The sequence below is a fragment of the Palaemon carinicauda genome, chromosome 4 (assembly GCF_036898095.1).
Source record: "Palaemon carinicauda isolate YSFRI2023 chromosome 4, ASM3689809v2, whole genome shotgun sequence".
Lineage (NCBI taxonomy): Eukaryota > Metazoa > Arthropoda > Malacostraca > Decapoda > Palaemonidae > Palaemon > Palaemon carinicauda.
The window spans coordinates 89476173-89489850 of NC_090728.1; the positions used below are offsets into that span (position 1 = coordinate 89476173).

The window sequence follows — 13678 nt, forward strand, 5'->3', positions numbered from 1 at the left end:
TCTCAGAGGCTTCAAAAAAAGGGTGGGGGCCCCACGTGCTGCACTACACGACCTCAGGCCTCTGGTCAGAGTCAGAAGAGTACCTCCACATAAATCTCTTAGAGATGAAGGCTGTCTTTCTGGCCCTTCAACAGTTCCAACAGTTCCTGGCGGGCCACTCAGTGGTGGGGATGAGCCACAACACCACAGTAGTGGCTTACATCAACAAGCAAGGAGGTACTTTTTCGCAGCACCTATCCCATCTAGCAGTAGAAATGCTGAGATGGGCCGAGATCCACTTGGTACCACTATTGGCACACTTCATTCCCGGCAAAAGGAATATGCTCGCTGACAACGTGAGCAGATCATCTCCGATAGTGAGTACCGAGTGGTCTTTGGATCATTTAGTAGCCAACAAAGTCCTGACTTTGTGGGGTTCTCCGACAGTGGACCTCTTTGCAACGGCCCTGAACTTCAGGCTCCCGTTGTATTGTTCCCCAGTACCAGACCCCGAGGCTCTCTGGCAAGATGCATTCCAACAACGGTGGGACAACATCGATGTTTACGGCCTTCCCCCGTTCTGTCTGATGAGGAGGGTACTCAACAAGACCAGAACATCGGTCAACCTTTCAATGACCCTCATAGCTCCGCTATGGCATCACGCAGAATGGTTTCCGGACCTTCTGCAACTCCTAACGGAGCCACGTAGAGAACTTCCTCCACAGCACAATCTACTCAAACGACCTCACGCCAACATCTTCCACAAAGCCGTAGCTTCGCTACGACTTCACGCCTGGAGACTATCCAGCATCTCTTCTCTCAGAGAGGATTTTCGCAACAAGTTGCAATCAGGATGTCTGGACACCTGTGAAAGTCATCAGCAGCAGTCTACCAGGCAAAGTGGAAAATCTTCTGTGGTTGGTGTCGTGGAAGGGGTATCTCTCCTCTCGATGCCACTATTCCAGTAGTAGCGGAGTTCCTCGTATATTTGCGTGAACAAGTGTGCCTGTCAGTCCCGGCGGTAAAAGGCTATCTCTCAGCCTTAAGCCTCGCCTTTAGACTGAAAGGAATGGACATCTCTTCATCGCTAGATCTTTCCTTACTCATACGGAGTTATGAACTTACCTGTACTCAGTCTGAAGTGAAATCTCCCCCATGGAACATGGTTGAGTTCTCAGGTCTCTTAAGAGACCTCCCTATGAACCATTATGCCAGGCAACAGATCGCCACCTAACTTAGAAGACAGTGTTCCTGCTAGGTTTGCCTTCGGCCAAACAAGTCGGTGAACTTCATGGTCTCCCATACGACATCGCCATTTCAAGGGGATGGGGAGAGGTAACGTTCAGCTTTGTCCCTTGCGCTGCAGCTTAGTCCGTGGACTTTGGCCCTGGACTCTTCTATGGACCTTTCACAGTTGCCGTCGATGGATGTTCGCCCTTCCAAAGGGCACATCACAGTTCCTGATCGTCCTGCCAGCTGACCTGCCGACCTACCAACACAACTTTACGTTACAGTTAGTCCTTGGACTTCGGTCCTGGACTCTTCTGTGGATCGTTCCTGCACCCGCGCTCATGCACGCCCCCATTATCATGCGCCCCATTGCTTTCCTACGTGTCCGCGCTCATGCGCACCCACATTATCACGCGCACCATTGCTTCTGCACGTGCTAGCACCAACAGTCTTGCGCGCGCGCGTGCCAACAGTCTTGCGCGCGCGTGCCAACAGTCTTGCGCGTGCGCGTGCCAACAGTCTTGCGCGCGTGCCAACAGTCTTGCTCGCGCGCGTGCCAACAGTCTTGCTCGCGCGCGTGCCAACAGTCTTGCGCGCGCGCGTGCCAACAGTCTTGCGCGTGCGCGCGTGCCAACATTCTTGCGCGCGCGTGCCAACATTTTTGCGCGCGCGCGTGCCAACAGTCTTGCGCGCGCGCGTGCCAACAGTCTTGCGCACGCGCGTGCCAACACTCTTGCGTGCGCGCGTGCGTGCTAATAGTCTTGTGCGCGCGCGTGCCAACAGTCTTGCGCGCGCGTGCCAACAGTCTTGCGCGCGCGCGTGCCAACGGTCTTGCGCGCGCGCGTTACAACAGTCTTGCGCGCGCGCGTGCCAACGGTCTTGCGCGCGCGCGTGCCAACGGTCTTGCGCGCGCGCGTGCCAACGGTCTTGCGCGCGCGTGCCAACAGTCTTCCGCGCGCGCGCGTGTCAACAATCTTCCGCTCGCGCTTTGCTACAGTCTTCCTCGCTCGCATCCCACCAGTGTTACGCGCGCGCATCCCAACAGTGTTCCGCGTGCGCATCCCAACAGTGTTCCGCGTGCGCGCGCGCTAACAGTGTTCCGCGTGTGCGGGCGCCAACAGTGTTCTGCGTGTGCGGGCGCCAACAGTGTTCCGCGTGTGCGGGCGCCAACAGTGTTCCGCGTGTGTGTCAATGGTCTTCCCCACGCTCGCGCCAGCAGTCTTCCGTGCGCGCCCCCAATAATCTAACGCGCGCGCGGAAGCAGTCTTCGACGCTCGCACGCCAGCACGCGCGTGGCCATGCACCCGACCTTGCATAACCATTCATGCGCTTCGGTGCAATCTAGGGAGACCACAAAACTACACAGTGCCTTACTGCGCGCCAGCGCTCACCTGCGCTCTCATATCCAGCACCCTCCTGCTCACATGCTCTCGCCAATGCGCCAACTTCACAAACAGCCAGCGCTCTTCCGCGCTTTCCTGCGCCCTCCTGCGCAGTTGCGGTCTCAGATCCAATGCGCCAGCTCCTGCCAAAGAGCCAGTGCTCGCAGATCTAATGCTCCCCAATGCGCCAACTCTTGCCAAAGAGCTAGCGCTCACCTGCGCACCAGCGCTTGCATGCTCTCCAGTGCTCTTCTGCGCATTCACTGGAAACTGCGCTTCAGCAGAAACTGAGCACCAGCATCATCCTGTGTGCCATCGCTCCAGTACTCTCCTGCACACTCGCGCAATAGGCAGAAAAAAAGGAATAAAAGTCTTCACAGAAGGATTCAAGATCCCGAAGATTCCATCTTCCAAGGGGAATCAAAACGGGGAATCCTTGGTCCCTGTCTCCTCTAAAGTTTCTTTTTCCTTGACAGACCACAGTCAGCAAACGAGAAAGCATCAACAGACTGATCTCTAGATCACTGTTTGCTGATGGCTAGTTCACGGTTTGCTGATGGCTAGTTCACGGTTTGCTGATGGCTAGTTCACGGTTTGCTGATTGCTAGCTCGCCGATCACCAGATCGCCAATTGCTAGCTCAGCTCTGATCATTGACCTCTAGTCCCTCCAATGACTAACGATCTCCGATTGTTAGCGTTTCAATCACCGATTGCTAGTCAATAACCAGTCATCAGCTTGCTGATCACTAGATCACCGATTTGCATTGAACTCAGCTCGCTGATCTCTGACCAGCCCATCGTCAGCTTGCTGATCTCTGACCAACCAGGAGGAACCATAGTCAGCTTGCTGATCTCTGACCAACCAGGAGGGACCATAGTCAGCTTGCTGATCTCTAGCTCACCGATCACCGGTCCTCGATCGATCGGTGATCATCAATGGCTTACCATCACCAACTGACTATCATTATACCATTCTGCTGTCTCTCAGGGCTCTCAAAGTAGATTACCAACTCATTTATCGCCAACCTACCTTGGCTGACTGACCACACAGCCTTCATCCGCCTGTCAGTTACCATCCTCGGTTCACAGACAGTGGTATAACCTTCTCATTCTTCCCCACCCCTCTGACTTGATGCTGTGCTTAGAACACATCAAAAGAAGAGAGAAGGGACCATAGTGCTGCACCACATGACCTCAGCCCTCTGGACAGAGTCCAAAAGTACATTCACTTAAATCTCTTAAGAGATGAAGGCCAACTTTCCGGTCCTTCAGCAGCCTCATCTGTTCCTAACAGACCACTCAGTGATGTGATGGGCGACGAGACCACACACCACATAGAGGCTCACATCGGCAAGCAAGAAGGAACTTGCTCGTAGCCTCTTCCCATCTAACAGTATAAACACTAAAATGGGCCAAAGTCCGTTCGGTGCCACTATCAGCCTGCTTCATTCCAGACTAAAGGAATATGCTAGCCAAAAATCTGAGCACAGCATCTCAGATAAGGTATACCGAATGGTCTTTGGATCACCTTGTAGCCGACAAAGTCCTGACTTTACGGGGTCCTCCAAATAGGGATCTGTTCGCAACGCTCCTGAACCTCAGGCTGCCATTGCTCCCCAGCCCTAGACCCCAAGGCTCTCTGGCAAAAAAACAGGCCAACAATGGTGGGTACAACAATGACGTTTACGTCTTGTCCCTGTTTTGTCTGGAGAAGGGCACTCAAGAAGGCTAGAACATCTGTCAGCCTCTCAAGGACTCTCATAGCTCCGTTATGGCATTATGCAGAACGGTTTCCAAACCTTTTGCAGCTCATGATAGAGTCTCCAAGAGAACCCTCTCCACATCACAGACAACCCACTTCAACACCTACCACAAGCTATAGCTTTGCTATGATTGTATGCCTGGAGACTACCCAGTATCTCCTCTCCAACAGAGGCTTTTCGTAATAAGTTGCAAAAAAGTTGTCTAGACCCCCTATTCAGTTTCAACAGGTAAAGATGATCACTCAACCTTGATCCTTCACCTTCAAACTGAAAGGAAGGGACATCCTCTCATCGCTAGACCTTTCCTAATTTATACGGACTTACAACTTGTTTTTCTCCAGTCGGAATTGAGACCTTCCTCTCGGAACATGGTTCTAATTCTCCGGTCTCTAAGGAGACCTCCTTATGTTCCACTTCACCAGGCAACAAATTTTCACATGGTTTAAGAAGACAATGTTCCTACACACTGATAACAGCCATACGAGTCAAGGAACTTCGTAGTCTCTCTTTCGACATCGCCCATTAATGAGAAGGGCGAAAGGCAATGTTCAGTTTCGTCCCAGAGTATGTCGCCAGACACAGTCTCCAGAGATGACGGATCCTGCACGTCTCCACTCGGTAACGGACGATTCTGATCATCAGTTGCTGTACCCAGGGTAAGGTATAAGACTCTACCTTAAGAGAACGGCAACAGCCCACCCGGGTCCCTTCTCTTGTCATCAGCACTGGGAGAGACTAAAGGAGGATCACCAAAACATCATCTCAACAAGATGACTCACAATGTAAGGGGCATAGCTATGCCCCTGGTCCTTCTAAGCAGATTACTCTGTGACGCAGGTTTAACAAGAAAGGATGTGAATGCTCCGGGTGACTTTCACAACCTTTCTCCTGCAAGACGTGACCCACAGGAACTCGATACGATCTATCGGTCCGCTGGTGGCTGCACAACAGCTGGTTGTATACCTCAAGCTCCTTATTGGACAAGTAGCAGAAGGTTGAGGGCACTGTTCCCCAGTTTTAGTCAATGTGAATCAAAAGATTTGACTGCCTCTTATTCTTTTCTTCATCCTACCCTCTCGTGGGGAAAGCAGCATCCTGGGTTCTCTGCATAAGCTGACCTCAAACCACTGCAGATAAACCATGCTCCCTTGTGTACCTAGTATTAAGCTAATACAGTACTGTTGCGTCCCCATACCCTGGCGAGGTGGTATTGGGAAAGTCTTGGTTACATCAGTTTTTTTCCTACAATAGACTCGGAATAACTTTAGGTTACCTAGACAGTCACACTTCTGCATGTCTCAACACACAGCTTGCGCAAGCCGCAGACCTTTACGTAGCAAGGTTTTAGCGAGGGCAGGGACTCTTTATTTTTAAGTACTAATATACTCGGATAAGGAGCCCCCGGGTAAAGCCAAAAGCCAGATTGACAGGGATGTCCACCCTTCCTAATAGGTGAGTCACCCCTAATAAATAGCATGGTTTGTATTCCAGTTATGGAACAAATGACACATTTGTAGATAATTTGTGTTTTTCCTGACTATACAAACCTTAGCTATTTATACAAACTTGCCCGCCAGCCCTATCCCCCTTGAAGTCCTACCTCCAAACAAAGTGAGCTCAATCACAGGTGTGTGAGTGGGAGTGGTAGCAAGCTACCCCCCCTACCCCCCACTAACTAGCGGTGTGGGAAGTTAACCCTCTCTAAATTTTAATGGCTCGTTATTTCAGCTCCGCCAAAGGTATAACCCCTAATAAATAGCTAAGGTTTGTATAGTTAGGAAAAATAAAAATTATCTACGAATTTATCATTTTTGGTTTTGATGTTATGAGACACACTATTACTTTTCTTTAGCCCTCAAGTGCGCCCAAAGTGCCTTAATCCGTTATTATTTCTTTTAACAGGTACTGACCGCAGGCCCCTACACCAGTAGAGAGAGAAGTTTAGTTTTATTCTTCTAAGTATATAGGAGAGATGAAGTTGCCAAAAGAAGAGTTACTCAAGACCTGTTGGTTGTTATAACTTCTCCCCATACACTGATGAGTGATTTAAGCAGGCCCTACTACATGGTAACTTGATTCAAAATTAGGAGCAAATGAAACTAGATTATTCTTATCACTGACCTAGGTGGTAATATATTGACACAAGAGTGTTTATGGACAGTTTTTTTTCAAATACTTGCCCCCAGAACCAAGTGAACATAAAGTGGCATAGAAAAGTTTTCAGTGATAGCCAAACTTTTAAGTGTTGTCATTGCCCAATCCCGGTTGACTGTTTATGCAGATTATGAACCACAGTGTTGCGGGGTTCTCCTTTAAGCTTGAAGTTTTTCCTGTCATAAGTCTGGGATAATATTGTATGATCCAGCACCTGATTATGTTGCTAGTCAGCCTGGAGAAGACTGTTAAAAGCAAGTTTGCTGGGATCTTCTAGTTTTGCCGCAGGAATTGCAACCTTGTTTTATGAACCCTTTGATCGTGAGGCAAGCTACTGGTATTTGATTGTATCCCAAATAGATACACAGCTAGGTGTGCCTTTGTTTATACTTGTACAGTTTAGGGAACCCATAAGTTTGTCTTGTTATTGTAAGGCTGGAGTGTAAAGGGTTACTAATTTTTCCTTTAATTGCTTTTTTGAATTTGACAAAACAATGTTAATGTAATCCTAACAATTGGTTTTTTTTTTTTTTACTAAATATTTCTAATAAGTCATTTATCATAATTTTTTTTCTCCCACACTGTGTCCTGTTGTCAGTATTAAAAATTCTTTCCCTTTCACCTAATGTTCTGACACTTTACTTAAGCTTGAAGCTATCTTACCTAAAGAAGATATAGCTATTCATGTATACTGCTCATTTTTCCAGAAATGAATCAGCGGTCATGCTACATGTTTATTCAGCAAGCTCAAGGCAAGGGAAGATAAGGAGGAAGTAAGGTTCTCGCTGGGTCCTCTTGCCCAGTATAAAATCAAGGGGTGGTGCCCATTGCTCAGTTCATCCTTGATTGTTTGCCTTTTACCCAGATTTTTGGGTATTCCGCCGGTCTATTTTTTGTATAGCGAACGTTTGAGTGTGGTCGGTATTCGGACACTAGGTAGTTCGGGTGCTACCTCTGGCCACAGTCCGCAAACCACTATACTGCTCCCGCTCACACACCGGTGATTTAGCTCTCTTTACTTTTGGCTCGGTCGGAGACCGGTTGTTACCGCTCTTGCTCCTCGCCTGTTTTGGAGGAACATATGGATTACTGAGGGAAGGGAGTGGGGTCTTTCAGAGCTTGACTTCGGTCTTTCTCATCTCGAGGCTGTTCACCTTTAACCAGCCGACCTGCCGTCGCCGTTCCTGTCTCCGGTACAGCCTCTTGAGGCCCTATCTAAGCGTGCAGCTGTGCGCCAATGCTCTCTAGCGCGCCAGCGCCCTGCAGTGCACCAACGCTCGCCAACATCTCGTCAGCGCCAGCCTGCTCCTTCATGCTTTACAGAGCGCCCATGCTCTCCAGCTCGTCAGCGAACTATAACGCTTCGGCATTTGCATGACTTGCAGCCTTCTCCTGCTCGGCCTCAGCGCCCTCCAATGCCCCAGCGAACTCCCAATCGCCGGTACTCTCCAGCGCAGCCTTGCCGTTCTAGGGAGCAGCGTTTGCAAACTCGCCGGCGCTCACTAAAACCACAGTGCTCTCCTGCGCAACTTCGGTCTTCGGCTCACCAGTGCTCTCCTGCACGACAGCGCTCTCCAAAGCCGCAGTGCTCTCCTGGGCACTAGCGCCAGCGCTCCACTGCACATCAGCGCTCTCCAATGCTGAAGCTTTTATCAGCTCTTCAGCAACTTCCTGTGCAGAGTCTTACTGCGCCAACGCTCTCCTGCGCATTCTAGGGAGACTGCACAACACCTTACTGCACGCCAATGGTCTCCGGCACGCCAGCGCTCTCCTGCGCACTTGCGCTTGCAGATCCAGAGCTTGCCAAATCGCCAGCGCTTGCATGCTCGCCAGCACTCTTTTGCGCATTCACCGGAAACTGCCCACCAGCATATCCCTGTGCACTGGCAGCGCTCTTCTTCGCATTCTTATTATTATTATTACTAGCTAAGCTGCAACCCTAGTTCGCAAATGTTTAATTACTGTGAGAAATCATCAACCGACTGATCGCTTGATCACTGTTTGCTGATCGCTAGCTCGCCAATCACCAGATTGCCAATTGCTAGCTCATCTCTCTCTGATCATTAACCTCTAGTCTCTCTAATTACTAACGATCTCCGATTGCTAGTCAATAACCAGTCATCAGCTTGCTGATCACTAGATCGCCGATGGGCAGCTCATCTTTCTTCGATCATCGACCTCAGCTCGCTGATCTCTGATCAGCTAATTATCAGCTTGCTGATCTCTGACCATCCAATCATCAGCTTGCTGATCTCTGATCAGCTAATTATCAGCTTGCTGATCTCTGACCAGCCAATCGTCAGCTTGCTGATCTTTAGCTCACCGATCACCGGTCCGCGATCGATCGCTGATCATCAATGGCTCACCATCACCAACTAACTATCATTAAACCATTTTGCTGTCTCTCAGGGCTTTCCAAGCAGATTACCAACTCATCAATCGCCAACCTTCCTTGGTTGGCTGACTGACCAGACGGCTTCATCTGCCTGTCAGTTATCATCTTCGGCTCACAGATCGCCGATTCACTGATCATCAGCAATTCGCCGTTCACCAGCAGTTCGTGACTCGGACTTACTAGTCAACCTCTGCTCGTAGTTCCCTAGATTAGAAGGCATACAATACACTTCTCGCTACTCGCCATTCGCCATCATACCAATCCCCTAAAGTGATCGGGAAACGATTGACAACCCTCATCAGCGGCTTGTCGACAGGTGACTACTTGTGAGCACTCTCCAACTGCATAGTAACCACGATACCCAGTCGTTAACCATTGATTTGCATTCGCCAGACTGATGCTGCTCTAAGGAATAGCATCAATCCCATCAGGGCGCATGGTAGGGTTAAGCGTTGCCTTACTTCTATCAGTTGAAGGAGTTCTCTCCCAGGAAGAATCCTTACATAAGGTATCGTGTCCCATCCTTTACGCCATAAGTCAAGACCCCAGCTTCAACAATCTCCCATGCTTAAGGATCCGCAAGGAGCTGTCCCTTTGGGTCGATGTCTACACCATGTTGGAGTTCGGACAAGCGCTAAGACCACAGGTCTTCATTTGCATGCTGGACCTAAAGGACGCATACTTCTAGGCCCAAACCACCCAGGAAGAATCCTTACATAAGGTATCGTGTCCCATCCTTTACGCCATAAGTCAAGACCCCAGCTTCAACAATCTCCCATGCGAAAGGATCCGCAAGGAGCTGTCCCTTTGGGTCGATGTCTACACCATGTTGGAGTTCGGACAAGCGCTAAGACCACAGGTCTTCATTTGCATGCTGGACCTAAAGGATGCATACTTCTAGGCCCAAACCATCCATCTTCTAGGAAGGATTGAAGATTCAGTCTAGACAAACAAAAAACACCAGTTAAGGGCACTGTGCATCGGTCTTTCCACAGCACCCCTCCTGATCTCACAGTATCGGCTTCTGTCTCCTCCGTTTCTGGACGACTGACTGACCTTAGCAGACTCGGTGGCAACTTTGCATTAGCACCGGAACTTCTGAAGTTTTTTTACCAAGATCCGGTGATCAAGGTAAACCTGTGGAAGTCTTCCCTACTTCCCTCTCAGAAGACTGGTGTATCTGGGAATGATTCTAGACAACAATCTTCACAAATCCTTCTCAACAAGGACAAGCATAGAAAAGTCACAAGACCCTTTCTCAAAACGAGAAGAACTCCCATCCCAAAGTGACTTGAGTCCGATTGAAATCAGGCCTTCGATTCCCAGACATTCTGACCCCCATGGGACCAGAAGTTTTGATGAACCTCAAGGGGTGGGTGTCATTCGAGAATCTTCGGAGTGGTATAACCTTCTCATCCTTCCCCACCCCTCGGACTTGATGCTGTGCTTAGACACATCAAATGAAGGGAGGAGGGACCATAGTGCTGCACCACACGACCTCAGGCCTCTGGACAGAGTTCGAAAGTACCTTCACTTAAATCTCTCAAGAGATGAAGGCCAACTTTCCGGTCCTTCAACAGCCTCATCAGTTCCTAACGGGCCACTCAGATCAGTGATGTGATGAGCGACAACACCACACACACCACATAGAGGCTCACATCAACAAGCAAGAAGGAATTTGCTCGCAGCCTCTTCCCATCTAACAGTATAAATACTAAGATGGGCCAAAGTCCGTTCAGTACCACTATCAGCCCGCTTCATTCCAGACTAGAGGAATGTGCTCGCCGACAATCTGTGCACAGCATCTCAGATAAGGTGTACCAAATGGTTTTTGGGTCACCTAGTAGCCGAGAAAGTCCCGACTTTACGGGGTTCTCCAACTAGGGATCTGTTCGCAACGCCCCTGAACCTCAGGCTCCACTGCTCCTCAGTCCTAGACCCCAAGGCTCTCTGGCAAGAAGCATGCCAACAACGATGGGTACAACAACGACCTTTACGTCTCATCCCTGTTTTTTCTGGAAAAGGGTACTCAAGAAGGCTAGAACATCAGTCAGCCTCTCAAGGGCTCTCATAGCTCCGCTATGTCATTATGCAGAACGGTTTCCAAAACTTTTGCAGCTCCTGATAGAGCCTCCAAGAGAACCCTCTCCACGTCACAGACAACCACACTTCGACATCTACCACAAGCTATAGCTTTGCTATGATTGTATGCCTGGAGACTACCCAGTGCCTCCTCTCTCACTGAGGCTTTTCGCAATAAGTTGCGAAGAGGTTGTCCAGATATGAGGAATTCTTCAATATTAGTCTACCAGACAAAGTATAACATCTTCTGTGGTTGGTGTCATGGGAAAGCGTATCTCTCCACTCAATACCTCTATTCCAGCAATAGCGGAATCCTCGAGTATATGCAAGAGGTAAAGACGATCACTCAACCTTGAGCCTTGCCTTCAAACTGAAAGGAAGGGACATCCCCTCATCGCTAGATCTTTCCCAACTCATGCGGACTACAACTTGCCTTTTCCCAGTCGTAATTGAGACCTCCTTCTTGGAACATGGTTCAAGTTCTCTGGTCTTTAAGGAGACCTCCTTACGTTCCACTTCACCAGGCAACAAATTTTCACCTGGTTTAGAAGACAGTGTTCCTACACACTTTGACTGCGGCCAAACGAGTCAAGGAACTTTGTGGTCTCTCTTTCGACATCCCCCATTAATGAGAAGGGTGAAAGGCAACGTTTAGTTTCTTCGCCGAGTATGTTGCCAGAAACAGTCCCCAGAGGTGTCGCATTCTACACAAGTCCCCACTCGCTAACTGACGATCCAGATCATCTGTTACTGTACCCGGGGTAAGGTATGAGGCTCTACTTCAAGAGAACGGCAACAGCCCACCCGGGTCCCTTCTCTTGTCATCAGCACTGGGAGAGACAAAAGGAGGATCACCAAAACATCATCTCTGCTGGATTCACAGGGTCATCAATAACACCCTGAATCCAGATCCTCATCCAACATATCAACTCACAATGTCAGGGGCATAGCTATACCCCTGGCTCTTCTAAGCAGATTACTCCGTGAAGCAGGTTTTACAAGCAAGGGTGTGAGTGCTCCAGGTGACTTCCACAACCTTTCTCCTGCAAGACGTGACACACAGGAACTCGATACGATCTCTGTCAGTCCTGTGGTGGCTGCACAACAGCTGGTTGTATACCTCAAGCTCCATATTGGACAAGTAGCAGAAGGTTGAGGGCACTGTTACCCGGTTTTAGTCTGCGTGAATCAAAAGATTTGACTGGCTTTTATTCTTTTCTTCATCCTCCCTTCTCTTAGGGAAAGCCGCATCCTGGGTTCTCTGCATAAGCTGACCTCAAACCACTGCAGGTAAACCATGCTCCCTTGTGTACCTAGTTTTTATGAATAGAACTTACCTGGCAGTTATATATATATAGCTGAATAGAACTTACCTGGCAGTTATATATATATAGCTGAGTCTCCGACTGCGGCAGAATTTAATAGAAAATCGCGGCAACCGCCTTGTGGTGGTTGTGTGGTTAGATGGTTAACAACCCTTACAGGGTGGTACTTGGAATCATTCCCATTTTCTGTTCCTCAGATTATCTCTGCTGGCCGGATCGACAACATCGTTGGTCCGCCTTTCAGAGTTTTTCGGATCGCTTTCCCTTCATCGCCTTTTTGGACTTCGTTTTTGGTGAAGTACACTGTGTTGGGATTTGGCAATCGTGTTGTTTTTGTTTTTTTTTGTCTTTTTTCCTTTATTATCATGAGTGAGAAAATTCATTATCGTGTTTGTGCGAATGATATTTGCAAGGTGAGGTTGCCGAAGTTTTCGGTTGACCCTCACACTATCTGTATGGGTTGCAGGGGGTTTGAATGTGCTTTAGATAATAAGTGCAAGGAATGCGAGGTTTTAAGTGATGATGATTGGTTAGCTATGAAGCGCTATGTGCGCAAACTTGAGATTGATAGAGTCAGAAGAGCTAAATCAAAGTCAAAGTCTGCTAGTGAGCCTAGCTTAGATTTATCTATTGACCCTTTGCTTGTAACCCCTTTGGAAGGTATTCCTTCCCCAAATGTAGTGACTCCTGCCCCTTCTACAGGATCTGTGCCTACGGATGACCCTGGGTATGCTAAATTAGCTGCTGAATTGGAGGCCCTTAAAGCACAGTTGGAGGCCTTTAAAGGTAAGGGTGTAGGTGAAATTAGTGCTTGTGAAAGTGCAGTGGAGGTGGCGACTGATCGAATCTGTCATACCCCTAGGTCTAGACCTCTACCAAGCTCCCAGGACCAAGGGAGAAGGTACGTCGAAAGCCGAAAGGGGGTGAGAGGTGCTTATCCTCGGTCAGTCATCGCCTCAGACAGTCCTGTTGCGATCTCCCAGGCTGCTCTTGACCGCCGTAGGAAAGGCGTGTCGGATACGTTTGTGTCTTCGCCTGATCGTTCTCCCAGACGTAATTGGTGTTAAGAATCAAGACCAATGAAGAGAGGGTGGAACCGGGACGTGCAGTCTCGCTCTCCCTCTCCCGGTTCGAGTAGCAGAAACCCTGATCCTTCGGAAGACGATTTCGATGTTTCCTGTTAAAAGGGCGAAACAGAGAGTCCTTAGCCCAGTTAATCCTGCTAGACTCCCTGCTTCTTCTGCCAGCGCTCCCAGTCAAGCCGTACGACAACTGCCGTCTTCGGCACCGCGAGAGCCAGCGGAGGTTGCTAAAGCTTTCATGGTTGTTATGCAGGAACAACTTTCATCGTTAGTTAAAGCTTTCAG

At 49.1% G+C, this 13678-nt stretch overlaps 1 protein-coding gene across 1 annotated transcript in view; it reads left to right on the forward strand.

The window, feature by feature from the left end:
- The first annotated feature begins 6284 nt into the window (after positions 1–6284).
- The window catches only part of LOC137639127 (probable RNA polymerase II nuclear localization protein SLC7A6OS), a 137578-nt gene continuing 130184 nt past the window's right edge, over positions 6285–13678 (forward strand). The window contains exon 1 of the mRNA XM_068371439.1: positions 6285–6422. The gene's annotated coding sequence lies outside the window, so the exon portion shown is untranslated. The remainder of the gene's footprint in view (positions 6423–13678) is intronic.